This window comes from Olea europaea, unplaced genomic scaffold (assembly GCF_002742605.1).
Source record: "Olea europaea var. sylvestris unplaced genomic scaffold, O_europaea_v1 scaffold454, whole genome shotgun sequence".
Classification (NCBI taxonomy): domain Eukaryota; kingdom Viridiplantae; phylum Streptophyta; class Magnoliopsida; order Lamiales; family Oleaceae; genus Olea; species Olea europaea.
Genome location: NW_019262848.1, coordinates 126,997 through 141,073, shown reverse-complemented (window position 1 = coordinate 141,073; position 14,077 = coordinate 126,997).

The window sequence follows — 14,077 nt, the reverse complement described above, 5'->3', positions numbered from 1 at the left end:
CTTTAGTGCTGTGTGGTTGCATGGCTCTAGCATTTTTCTCCGCCGAACAGTTTTCAATATTTTGGCCATAATTTTCTGTTTCGATGTTCTATTGAGGAGATTAAAGTGTGTTGAAAAGAGAACGTAAAGATCTACAATTTTTCTAGAAATAGACTTTTTCTAATTCGGACGTTTACTATGCCAAAAATGGGTTTCAACTAGAGACTAAAAATCTGAAGCATAACTTTTTCGCCTGAAAGTTTATATGTGATAATATTTCGACTATATTTTAGCTCTTTAACTTCATTCCTCATCCGATTGACCCTAACATTCTTGAATCTTCATTCCATCGTCCATCTCATCTATGGATTACTTACAACTTGATCCCTGAACTTTCACTTTCTTCATTTTGGTCAGTTTTCGCTCTTTTCTTCCCAATTCCACAATTTCCATCCATTTGCAACCTAAATCAAAATATATTGGTACTAAGTACATTTAGGCATCAATTAATCAAAAAATTGCAAGTATTAATGGATGAAAAACATAACAATTTACGTCCTTATCAAATTTTCCCACACTTTGCTTTGCACGTCCTTGAGTAAAACTCAAATTTACTTTTACAAAGATATTAAGATTCCAATGCCATCACATAGAACAACCAAACTCTTCAAAACACATATCATATCATGAACGAACATTCTCACACAACTTATAATCAATTCACAAGCATTTTCATATGAAGATGGAGTGAACCAAACATGTAGACCCTCACGGGATATAAGCACTCAACTTTCATGTATTTAAAGGGTAAGTGTTTCACTCCAATTCATTCCAATGAAAATGTCATACCATATGCTTTCACATATCTTCTCAAGCTTTCACATATCTTCTCATTCTTCACCACTTAGATCACATGCATATCATGAATCATAAGGTCTTTTCAAGGGTTGTAACATGGTTTAAGGTCAAGGTGGGAAATATTGGGTATGTAACTCAAAAGCCCTCAAAACTAGTGGAGCAAAAATTGAATTAACTCAAGCTCAAATATGTGTGTGTGTGTGTGTGTATTTCATCTATTTCACACAAGCCAAACCCTTTCTTGTCATGTTAGGAGGAATCACAAACATAGGATAATTAGTAACATTAAAAACCCTTTTCCTCCGTCACATCTTTTCTTTTCCTTTTCCCACTTCTATTTTTTTTTTTTTTCAATCTCAAAAACATTGCACTAGTAATGGAACTTATGAATTGAAATTGAAATCATGTTCCATTCCACCGATCATAGTCCTACCATAAATTCATACACTCCCACGGCTATTTCTTTCACACACCCATATGTATCAAAACGATGAACAATACTCCACTAGCTCTAGGGCTTGGGCAAAGATATTGTTTTTTTGGGTTTAAAGCTTGTAAGTTGGGTTTACCAAAGAAAAGGCAATAAGGCTCAAAGGAGCTCAACAAAGAGTAAAATTAATTCCAACGTAGGTTATTTGGCTAAGGTGGCTAACTTATACAACAAAGATGCCTTTAATCATGTTCATTCATGCATGTATCAATATGGCCTCGAAGAGAATCAAGGCAAGTTCTAGATAAGCAAACCCATGGAAGAAAATCACTCATAAAAAAAATAATGAGATTGATACGGATGTATCAGTCTAAAGGCTCAAAATCTCACTGGCTTTTTGTCAACAAAATTCAATTACTACCATCCTCAAAGAAAATAATTAAGCTAATTAACTCTAAGTTGGAAGATCATTCATTCAATCATGTTATGAACTCCGCAGAAATTTAATTGAATCTTGTAAATAGCTTACACAGCAAAAATCATTGAATTCCACAATTTTTCCCTCTTTTTTCGAAATTTTATCAAAATTGAATACGAAAACAGGACCTAAATTCAAATTTAAACTCAACCTTGTCCCCAATGTAAGGTGAAATGCAAAGAAAATGACAAAAATAAACAAAATATGAATGCAAAAATAAAAAGATTAAGGAACGAACTCCCCTCGAGATGCCTTCCAAGCAGGGTCTTTGTTTATTGCCTTTGGCTAGACTTATTTCCTTCTTCAACTGGCATCAATTGGATTCCTAAGGCTCGATTTTGTCACGTTCTCCATTTAAAAACCTGCATAGAAAGGCCTCTCGTTAACAATTGGAAATGCAATATGAGAAATGTTACCTGACTGCTGTAACGTTGGAGAAGCATTCAATGCTGCAACGGTTTCCTGCAAGTCAGTGCTCAATGTTAACCCCTTATTATTTTTCTCAAGATGCTTATTAGTGGCAACTTCCGATCCATCCTTTCCCTCCAGTTTGAAAACATCATGTGCTAAACAATCAATCATATCAATAGAATAAACGAGATTATAATCATCAGGACATTTTATGGAATCATAGATATTGAATTTAGCAATTTCACCATCAAATTCCATGGTAAGCATGTCACTATGATCATCTATTTTAGTTTTGAATATCTTTAAGAATGGTCTTCCTAACAAAATAGGTATATTTTGATCACCATTTTCTATATCATCACACTCTTAGGATAGGCATAGGTCTATCAACTAGTTGGATCACAACACCGGTTTTATTCAAATTTTTAGCACTCCACTTGATGCTGAAACTAGTACCAGTCCAACCTTGGGTATCGTGTCCTATGGGTTCAATTGTTGGACTTATTTCCCAATACCCAGCACCTAGGAGTACTAATGATGGTACTAGATCCACTCCCACCTGGGATAATATGCTGTTAGGATTTATGTTGCATTTGCAACTCTGTAGACAAAATCAAGTCCTAATTGAATTATATTAGGTATTTATCGAGTTATAATCAAAGTTAAAATAGCTAAGGATTGGCAATATAGGTCTTGAAGGTGTTCAAGATGTCAAAGATGCCCGAGAAGATCAAATGTGATAAAGGGAATGTAGTGTCAAAGAGCCGCATTATGTTCCAAATTCTCAGACATAAATTGAAATGCATTTTTCACATAAATAATTTTGGAATTTGGACGATGCTATTATAGACAAATTGTATCTGTTTGAGTTAGCTTTCCAACCCATTTTGAATCACCTCGATCCGATATCGAGAGAGAAAATTATTATGAAAATACTAGTGATTGCTCAGCTATCGCTCGCTTGTCGCTAGCTTGGCGCTCTAGCAGCACGTCGACATTCAAAATCTTATTTTGCGTCAAACACTTGGTTATTCAATCTCTTTTCATCCCAAACACTAACCATTATAAATATACACCCTGTGGGACATCCAAAAGTGTGTTGAATCAGATTTATTCCATAGAGATTAATTGTTTGATGATCAAAAACATTCATTGATTCCAAGATTCAACCACCACATATTATTTGATTCATAAATTCTTCCCTAACACATTTTTCCTCTCATTGATAATACATTCTTTTCATCTCGTGAAGATCCAAGAACACATTCAACATATGCCCTATCATTACATCTGTAGAGCCGCTGCAGGACTGACGGTGGAACAAGCTCCAATCCTACTCGGAATGATGCCCCAGGATCCAGCTTTAGGAATTAATCTTTCAATGGTCTTATTTAGTAATTGTGCCCCCTTATAATAAACATTAATCCATGAATTTTTAGAATGAGGTAAAAATTTTAATCAAATTTGATTTCATCGACTTCTGCTAAAGACATTTTTTTTATGTGTCGAAGATATTAGAAACACCAGCAATATGACTTATAGTAGCTAGTTAGTATTGATCATAAGGGTATGGCTTCCCTCAGTTCATTATCCAAGTCATTTGGCTTTGAATTTGAATCAATGTCTTCCAGTTCTACTGTATGAGCTTTAATAAATGTAATCCAATCAAAGATTAGACTTGATTGGATCAAATGTAAGATCCCAACCAAGTGAAACTAAGGGTCTGAAAGAGTTCACGATGTAATCTATTCAAAATTAGTGTTGTCTCCAATAAAACGATATCAATCCTCCTATGTATGACTGCATAATGCTTGTCAAGAATGAGCCTAATACCAATTTAGGTATCCATCTCGCAAAAGAAGGCAGCCTTGTGCTAATGGGTCTTGGGTTTCCAAACTTAGACTATTTTGGGTATGCCGGAGAAGTTTTAGTCTCAGTCTCCAATTCTGAAAGTAAGCAAGGAATGACTAAAGAAAAGTTTGATGAAGAATTAGTCTGATTAAATGACTATAAGAAACCAAAGATTCTCTTTCTTAAACAATCTATATCCTCCAAATAACTAGGGATGTGAAATTAAATGCTTTTAAAATGCATTTTTCAATTTTAGATTAAAAAAATTAATATTAAAAGTTGGAATAGCATATATTAATTAAAATTTGAGTTTATAACAGACGTCAAGTTTTCAATTAAACAATTTTCCATGTGTTTTAAATAGTAATATTGTTGTTTTAAATAGTAATATTGTTGTTCATATGTACATTTAATTATACATTTAAAAATCCTCCACAAAAAGGGTCCAACCAAGGAGAGACTTCCTCTATTGCGAGAGAATAAGAAGTGACCATGAAGAATTTCGTGGCTAGTACAAGAAGAATATGAAGATCAAAGTTGAAAGAGGTCAAATGGTAGTCACATTCAACTAATTTTTGAATTGATTTCTTGGCTTTGATTATAAACTGTACGTCAATCGATCAATAGGTGCGAGTATGGTGCAAATAAGTGTTGTGATTCAGAAAATATGAGCCAAGGTGGAGTAATTTGTGAAAATGAATGAAAATGTTTAGAAATAATATAGGTATAGTACGAGTTGTAAAAAGAACGAATATGACATGAATCAATCAAGAAAAAGAATCAAATTGAAATTAGGAAATTAATAAAAGAATTGTGTGTAAATATAATATACACACAGATATATGAGCTATTTGCAATGCACTTGAATATTCTAAATTGTAAGCAAAAAATATTGTATCATGAGGTTTCCTAAGTTCAGAAAGTCTATTTCTTCTAGAAATTGGCATTTGGTCGTATCAAAGTTAATTGACATTTTCTCTTCAGTCTTCATAGCGCGAATTTATCTACTATTCCCGCTGTGTTTGCTGTACGTTTTGGTGGCATTTTATCTCCCTAACCATGTCTTACGATGTTTAAATATGTTATTATATCCTTTTTTTGGTGCAGTTTAAACAATGGATTAAAATTTATAAAGTCACTAATTTATTTTAACAATATATTTAATGAAAATCACACACTTCATCAATTTTTATCAAAATTTACTAAACATCTGACTGTTAGCTACAACCTAACAAGGGCTATATCGTTAAACTATATATTTTTCTGTTTGTTTTTATTACTTAAGATACTCTCTATTTTTATTTTGGAGGCGCGTTGCTTCAAATTATAATTCTGCTATTAAATATTTATGTGATTAAACTAGAAAACAGAATCATAAACTTATGTTTAAGAATTTATAATTTTTATTTTCTTTATACTAGTAAATTGTTCGCTAGAGAAAATTATATTACAATAAATGAGTTTTGAGCATGCTTATATGCTTTTGAATTAGGACAGTTAGTTATGCTGTTTAAATTTCTTATGCTAAAAGTATTGTCCCGCAGTATCGATTGGAACAACATTTCTACTATGAAATTGACGCATCTATTATTTATTTCTTTTAATAAAACCACCAGGGAGGACTTTATTTGGTGAATATATGCATTGTGGTGCAGTGGCAGATTTCAGGGTCTTTATTGTTCTTCATACTACAATTTAAGGCTAAACTTCTATAGTAGAGACTGAATGCTTCATTTCAATGTATGGGTTGTCAATTTTAATGTACGAATCATAACAAGTAATATAATGAATATATGAATCCAAGTTATCATTCCCACGATAACTATAATTTAATACTTCATTTACTATTTCTAACTATGATTTGTGATTGGTCTCAAATATTCTAATTATACGAATATCTAAACGCACATGATATCAAGTTTGGGTTTTTAAAGTAGGAATGTAAATATTAGGACTTATAATTTTGCCTATGGATCCCTTTTCAATCTCTAATCAAGATTCTCCACTTAATATAGTGATAGATTGAATTCTTCTAACGTATTCGATTTACCTTTGTTGAGTTCAAATTAATTCTATGAATTAACTAAGTCAATTCAAATCTCTAGGTAAATTCGAATACATCTTAGTTAAACGTATTAAATTTCTAAGAATCCATGTAACGATCGCATTAACTAGAAAATGTATATTTATGCTTTTATATTAGTTCCCGAATTTTACTATGTGGTCTAAATATATAAATCACCTCTTGACCTCATTATATATTCACAAAATCATTGGATTATTGAACAAATAATTCAAAGCATTAAAATCCATAAATAAAATCAACACATATAAAAATTAAACTACTAGAATCTTGAAAATTAAATTAAATAATCACGCATATATTATATTATTTACCCAAACTATGAATGTCGCTACTCATACTAAACAAATAAAAACAATAAAAAAGTATAGAGTTCATAATTGGGTTATGAATTCTCGATGATGAGAATATATTGATCTTGCACTAAGAAATTTCTTTAATCTCAAAAGTCTTAAACCTTAGCTTTTTGCCCTTTGATAATGATGATTTTCTATTTTTCTCTCTCTAAAATTGTGTGTCCCATAAAAAAAATCCCAAAAAAGTTGAAATTTTTTAAAGTTAAATGCACTTTGATCTTGGAGTTAATTGTTTCAATGGTCACGGAACTTAGGTCCATATCTTTGATTAGCCACTGAACTTTAAAATGTCGAATTTTGGCTATTGAGCTTTGAAAAATGTCAAGTGTTGGTCACTGAACTTAGGTCCATGTCTTTGATTGGTCATTGAACTTTAAAATGTCGAGTTTTGGCCACTGAACTTTGAAAAATGTCGAGTTTTGGCCACTGAACTTAGGTCTATGTCTTCAATTGCTCACTGAAATTTAAAAGGTCGAGTTTTGGCCACTGAATTTTGGAATATGTCGTATATTACTTACTAACATAACTGTTGAACTTTGAAAACTATCGAGTTTACAATGAATAATGTACAACATTTTTAAAATTCAGTGAGTAATGTACAATATTTTTCAAAGTTCAGTAGTCAAAACTCGACATTTTAAACTTCAGTGAGCAATCGAAGACATGAACATATGTTTAATGACCAAAACTCAACATTTTTCAAAATTCAGTGGCTAAAACGCGACATTTTAAAGTTCAGTGGCTAATCAAAGACATGGACCTAAATTCAGTGACCAAAACTCGACATTTTAATGTTCAGTAGCCAATCAAAGACAAAGACCTAAGTTCAGTGACCATTGGAACAATTAACCCTTGATCTTGCACATTAAGTTCTGGTGAATCTCATGTCCTCTTTACTTGCATGACAGGTTGTCATCTTCAAGACTTGAATAATTTGGCCCCCAAATTCTTCAATTTTGTACCACTTCTATCCAATTTCATCCAAAGTTATATAATCCGAATCTTACCTAAAATTAACCAAATTTAACCTAAATTAAGTAGATATTTGCTCAAAATAATAATAAATCATTAAGAATCGAAGCTTGAATAAGTGAATAAAAAAAATATCCTCAAACTTAAACTCTTGTCCATCCCCAGCATGACTATCTACGAATACACATGCAAACTTAAATAGAGAAGCTTTAGATGACCATGGTAACTTACATCAATTATTTCAAATAATTTAACAATTCATTTTTAAAAAAAATCATAAGCAATACAAATAAAATTAATTATTTTTGCTCATTCAATGCTCAATCGATGCGTATGTGTGCATCGTCAATTTAATAATAATGAGCTTTTAGGTTGTTTAATTCCCAACCTTTTATAGTCAAATATTTCCTTTCTCTCGTGGAATACACACTCCCAAACTTGTTTTTCAATCACATTTTTTAGATGTATGTTCTAAGGATGATTATACAACACTATTTTTCTTTCTCCCTCAAGTTTGGATAGGTCTCGCCCATGAAAGCCATTACCTCGATACATGATGATTCTCCTTAATATTGAATGTCAACCTTCGAGCTCTACCTAAGCTAATAATTTCATTAGAAATCTAACTCTCATATAAGAATTCAAGGCCTAGTCAGGTAGAAACAATCACTATAATTGTTTTGCCACTACTTCAACATACTTTGGTGTGTTTTATTTTATTTTTCATAGTGTCCCTTCACCTGTTTTTGAGATCTTTCATTTAGTTATCGATGATAGTTTTCCATCTACATAGTAGGCAGCTTTCTTCCTTTGTACATAGTAATGTTGTAGGTAATGTTTCCCACGTGCCTCGGCTAGTGCAATGCCTTTTTTGAATATGTAATTGGGAGCAAACCCCTAATTTCGATTACTGTCTAAATTTCACCTGTTAGTCAGTAACATTCCACACAATATTCAACATGCACAGAATCAACATATATCTCAATAGCTCCCAATATCGGATCAATCACCCCAAAACTATTCCTTTCAATTGGTTAAGTAGTTGTGGTACATATATGACCTTGGCTTATAAATATAAATTCAACCTTAATTTAACATATTCTATCAAGATAACCAATCCAAAAATTCAATAGAACTATCATGGCTATTAGCTATTGTGCTCAATATAATACCATCAAACATGAAAAGTGCAAATTAGAAAAAAATGCATCACACGTTCACAATTTATGCATCATAAATACTTTTAAATAATCATAATCATAGCTGGTAAGGCATAAAATACGAAAATATTTTTAAAATTTTTCAGCTTTTTCACCTTTTTTTTTATATGCATATGACACGAACAAGCAATTATAGCAAACAAACTAAACTAGACCCCCAAACTTAATTTCTAAGTTGTCCTCAATGTGAAGCAATTTATAGTCGAAAGTCTAAAAATTAAATTAAGAGAGAGAGACCAAGACTCGTCACATATAAATAGGATGATGGGCGCATAGCTGAAATTTGAAGAATCTCTATTCGACTTCCCTTTTCCCTTTTTCCTTTTCTACTCTTTTGAAGGTGTCTTCGAAGTTTAATGTTATATTTACCTACAATGAAAATCATGGAATACATTGTAACCCATAATGAATGAAAAATATTCAACCACATCAAATTTCTTGCAAAAATAGGGAACGGAGGGTGACTAAACAAGAAGACGAAATGGGGGGCAGGGGGGACAAAGGCAGGAAACGTAGGGGACGCAGTCCGTTGCATGCGTTTGTGCAAAAAATTCCTTGATTCCAATGCAAATGCAAAATTTTTACCACCACCATTAATCTTTAGACTCATTATTGTTCGAATTTGGTGCAAAAAGAAGAATGTAAAGTTCAATGTGGATTTTCATGGAATAATTTGTGTTCATGAAAAGTCCACTTCGAATTTGTTGAAGTTGGGAGGTGTTTGATCCCAATGTTTGCACACAACCATAACCCATATCCTTCAACATCTATTCTTAGTCCCAAACTCCATCAAAGAATCACTTACATATACCAAAAATTTGAATTTCAAAGATTCCCAAAGGTGAATTCAAATTCGGGTTTGAAGGAAAAAATGAACGGATTATTTGTTTTTTCATAATTTTTGGCAAACAAAAGACATCTTCCAACTCCCATCAATCAATGTAGTTATATTCTCCACATTTTTCTTCCCAAAATTCTCCTAAGTTCGAGAATTGAAAAATCCGCAAAATGCAAAAATTATAGGGTTTAAAATTTCATACCTTGATTCACATTTTGAAAGAATAATGTGAAGATACATCGTGTTGGGCTCCTACTTAATGCTTCCCCTTCATGCAGGCTTTTGATTCTTCAAAGTATTATTTAAAATTTGTAAAGAAGTTTTGGTTGGTGAGTGCGAAAAGGGAAGGAGAAGACACTGCTCTTGCCAATTTTTTTTTTTTTCTCTAAGAAAAAAGTATTTTTTTTCTCTAAGAAAAAGTATTTTTTTTCTTGGTTAACTTTGTGAGCAAAAAATGTCACATTTTTGGGGTGCAATGTCGAAATTATCCTTAATGACACATTTCTAGTAGCATTAAATGCTTGTTTTGAAGGAAAAGCATTGACTTTATGTGATCATTTAATTTCTATATAGAAAACATGAAGAAATGTATTTTTTATTAATTAATATGATTTTTTGTTAATAAAAAATCACCAAAGAAATTTCAAAGCGTAACATAAACAAGAAACCCTACATTTTCTCCATCTTCTTCATTTTCATTGATCAAGAAGACATTTGTGTTGCATTCTTCATCCATTTTGAGAGGTAAGCAATTACAAATCATTTATATTTTGATTTATTAGCTTTTTATTTGCACATGTTAAATACAACATGGGCATATTTCTTTGAAATTTTTGAAAGTATTATGCATTCATTTGTTTGGTTTTGGAATCTTTCACAAAATGTCATTATCACCATTAAGGTTTTAAGTGATTTCTTTCATTACCACCATCAAGGTCTCTTTAATGACAAGGCCCAGATTTCATTTACATTTTGTCATTTGGTAGCTGAATAATAATGACCACACTTAATGTGATGTGTTGAAGAAGCCTGAGAAACCCATTGTCGTCTGCTTCCTGACATACTCGACAGTTCGACTGTCGAGTTCGACATTTACAAACTGTCGGATTAGACGTTTGAGATGTCGAACCCGACATTTACAAATTGTCGGGTTATACAATTTTACTTTCAATTCGGACACTTCAAAACGATGAAAACCCTAGATTTGACATTTTTCTATTGTACTGATTTACGTATTATGCAGTGCGATTATCATGCTATTAAATGCCAACTTATTGATTCTAAATTCTTACCATTGCGATCCTAACATATCAGTTATGAGTAATCATTTGAGATTCATCGTGTCACATGGGGGAAATTTTGTTCATGCAAATGAAGAATGGAAGTGGAGAGGGGACAAAACTACTTCCATTCTGGTGCCAACAAGTATTACAGTAGTTGAACTTTTGTTAAGGCTTCTCCTATTGTTGATTCTCGCGCTCAAATTGAATTGAAGTTCAAAGTCCCTAACTTGAATATACCTCCAGTTGAAATACGTGACAATGAAGACTTAAATTGATATATATCAGTGCATAAGGAAACTGCTATCTGCGTTACTATTTTAGAATCCGATCTCCCAAGTGTTGACATGGGAAAGGATGCAAATCTTCAAGATCCTTCATTTGCCATAGTGGATGTTTTGCAAAACGTGGATCTACAAAACGTGGAACGTGATTTGGTGAATCGAATGCATAGTGTCTCAAACAATGATGCACTTGAAACACATGAGTATGATAATGGGACTGCACCATTAGATGAGAACTTGGATAACCCATCACCTAGTTTAGAGGATGCTAATTCTGTTGACGTCGACGACGAGCAGTCTTCATCACATTCCAAAGCTTCGGATGGATATGAATTGATGAGAATTGTGAATACATCTGATCTTGCCGAAAAGAAAATATTCTTCAGTAGAAAGGAGGTGTACTCGACAATTCATGCACTTGCTTTGAAAGACAAGTTCCAATTTCTAGTGAGGAGGTCAAGCATGAAGATGTTAACCGTTGTATGTGCCAACCGCAGCTGCAAGTGGATGTTACGTGCTTCTACTGTGAAGCAGTCTGCAATCTTTGTGATCCGTAAATTCAGTAATTTTCATACATGTTCCATCAATTTTCGCAATAATGCACATCGACATGCAACGGGTTCTGTAATTACAGAGCACATTTTGGGAAAATTGGATAATCTGAACCGATCATATGATCCGAGCACTATTGCACGTGACATGAAACGTGAGCTCGGTGTCCAAATAAGTTACAGCAAGACACGTAGGGGGAAGGTGGCTGCTTTACACATGCTACATGGGACACCAGAGGACAGTTTTCAGAAACTATTTTCATACTGTCACGTCCTAGGTGAGAATAACCCGAGGACGGTAACCCACATCGATCTTGATTTGCGCAATAGGTTCCATTACTTCTTTCTAGCTTTTGGTGCAAGCATTCATGGTTACAAGCAGTACTTAAGGCCCGTTGTTTGTGTTGACGGTAGTTACTTGAAAGGTTCATACAAGGGTACACTCTTACTGGCAACTGCCCATGATGCCAACAAACAGATTTATCCCTTAGCGTGGGGGATCGTCGATTCCGAAACAAATAGATTTTGGATGTGATTTATGTCTAACTTGAAAGATCTTATAGGCGACTCATATGAACTTGTATTTGTTTCGAACAGGAAAAGAAATATTGAAATTGCTATTGCTCACTTATTTCCTTTGTCTCATCATGGTTGTTGTATGTGGCATGTGGAAAAAAACCTAATCCAGGGGCACTTTAACGCAAGTTCAATATTCCTGTTCAAATGAGCTGCTACAACTTATCGAGTCGAAGAGTTCAAACGACTAATGGGACAGATTCGTAAGGTCAACGAAAGATGTTACGGGTATTTGGAGCAAGTCAGTTTTTCATTCTGGTCACGAACACTATTCGTGAGCGACCAGTACAATATCATGATAAACAACAACGCAAAATCATTGAACTTAATGTTGAGACATGCATGTTCGTTGCCAATCACGTGCTTGGTCGAGCACATTCGTAAAATAATGTAGAAGTGGTTTTACAAATGTCAAACCAATGCAATGTCATGCAGTAGTATATTGTCGTCGAGGATGGAGAACGAGTTACAGACAACATTTGAAGGTGGTACTAGGCTTCGACCCATGAGTTGGCAAACAACTTGACCCAGGTTAGAATATACAATGATACGGAGATAGTGGACTTCTCCGACAACACGTGCACCTGTTGTGAGTTTCAACTAAATCGTATGCTATGTGCTCATACGACTCGTGCTGCTACCCTGAGTGGTAAGTCATTATATGATCTATGCTCTTCGTACTATACATCGGAATACTGAAGGGGTACCTATATGGAAGTAATATCTCCCGTTACGCGGGAAGTAGATTGGGTTGTTCCAAATGAAATCCTAGGTATTCCTATTTTGCCATCGGCTGTACGTCGTCCTCCAGGTAGACCACCTACGCGACGTAAGCAAGCTAGATACAAGTCCACTATCCGACTGAGGAGATGCACTCGATGTGGGAGAGTTGGTCATAACCGGACCACATGTTTGAACCCACTATATCACAAGCCACTTGAATAAGCACGATGTGTAAAAATGGTTGTGAAATGTAATCCTCGAAAACGTAATTTAAATAAGCATTGTACATTCCTAACTTATTTTCTGAATCTGTTGTTATTATCATATGCCAATACAATTTGGTCGTTATGTTTCGCAAGCAAATTACCGATCATTACTGTTCCATTACCACAAACAGGATGAATACATTTTCCTTACTATAAACTTAGCCGATCATACAAGTTCCATTAGCTTCGACTGATAGTTTGTCAAAATGGAAAAAATTCATTTTCATGAGACCACAATGAACAAGCAAAACACCAACATCACGTCCCGACAGTTCACATGTCGTTCCTGACAGATGGTCTCTGTAATTCTCGACGGTTGGGAACAATAGCAGCTTCTTAACCTACACTACTGCGGTTGCCTATTATGGATATGCTGTTTCTGCACGTACGCAGACGACGTGACCAAAATTTCCTCACCACAAAATACTATACATACTTTCCTACAAAATGGCCATCCATTGACTGCACACTTGCATTTCTTTCAACAATTTAAGCATCTCCCCCACTTTCTCTATCAGACTCGTCTGAACTAATGACAATTACTTCTGAAGGTGGAACATGAGCCACCCACTCATCCAAATCGGACAATGATTCAATCGGACCCCTGACCTCGAAGACATGATTAAGAACGTTGTTCGGTAACTTAGATTCTGCACTTGACACTTTATCCAACTCGGCACCACGGTGCTCAACTCTTACCTCATCATCGTCTGACAATAAAAGGATGGGAAAATCAGCAGATGAACCCAGTATCGACGGATGCATATTGGAGTTGAATGTTACGTTGCTGGAGGTGGATGAACCCATTATCTCGTATCAACTACCTATTTCAAAACGGGAGTCTCACAACATATTGAATAACATATGAAATGTACTTTGATAGATAATGCTTGTGATGCCTTCAATATGTCAGTCTACTTA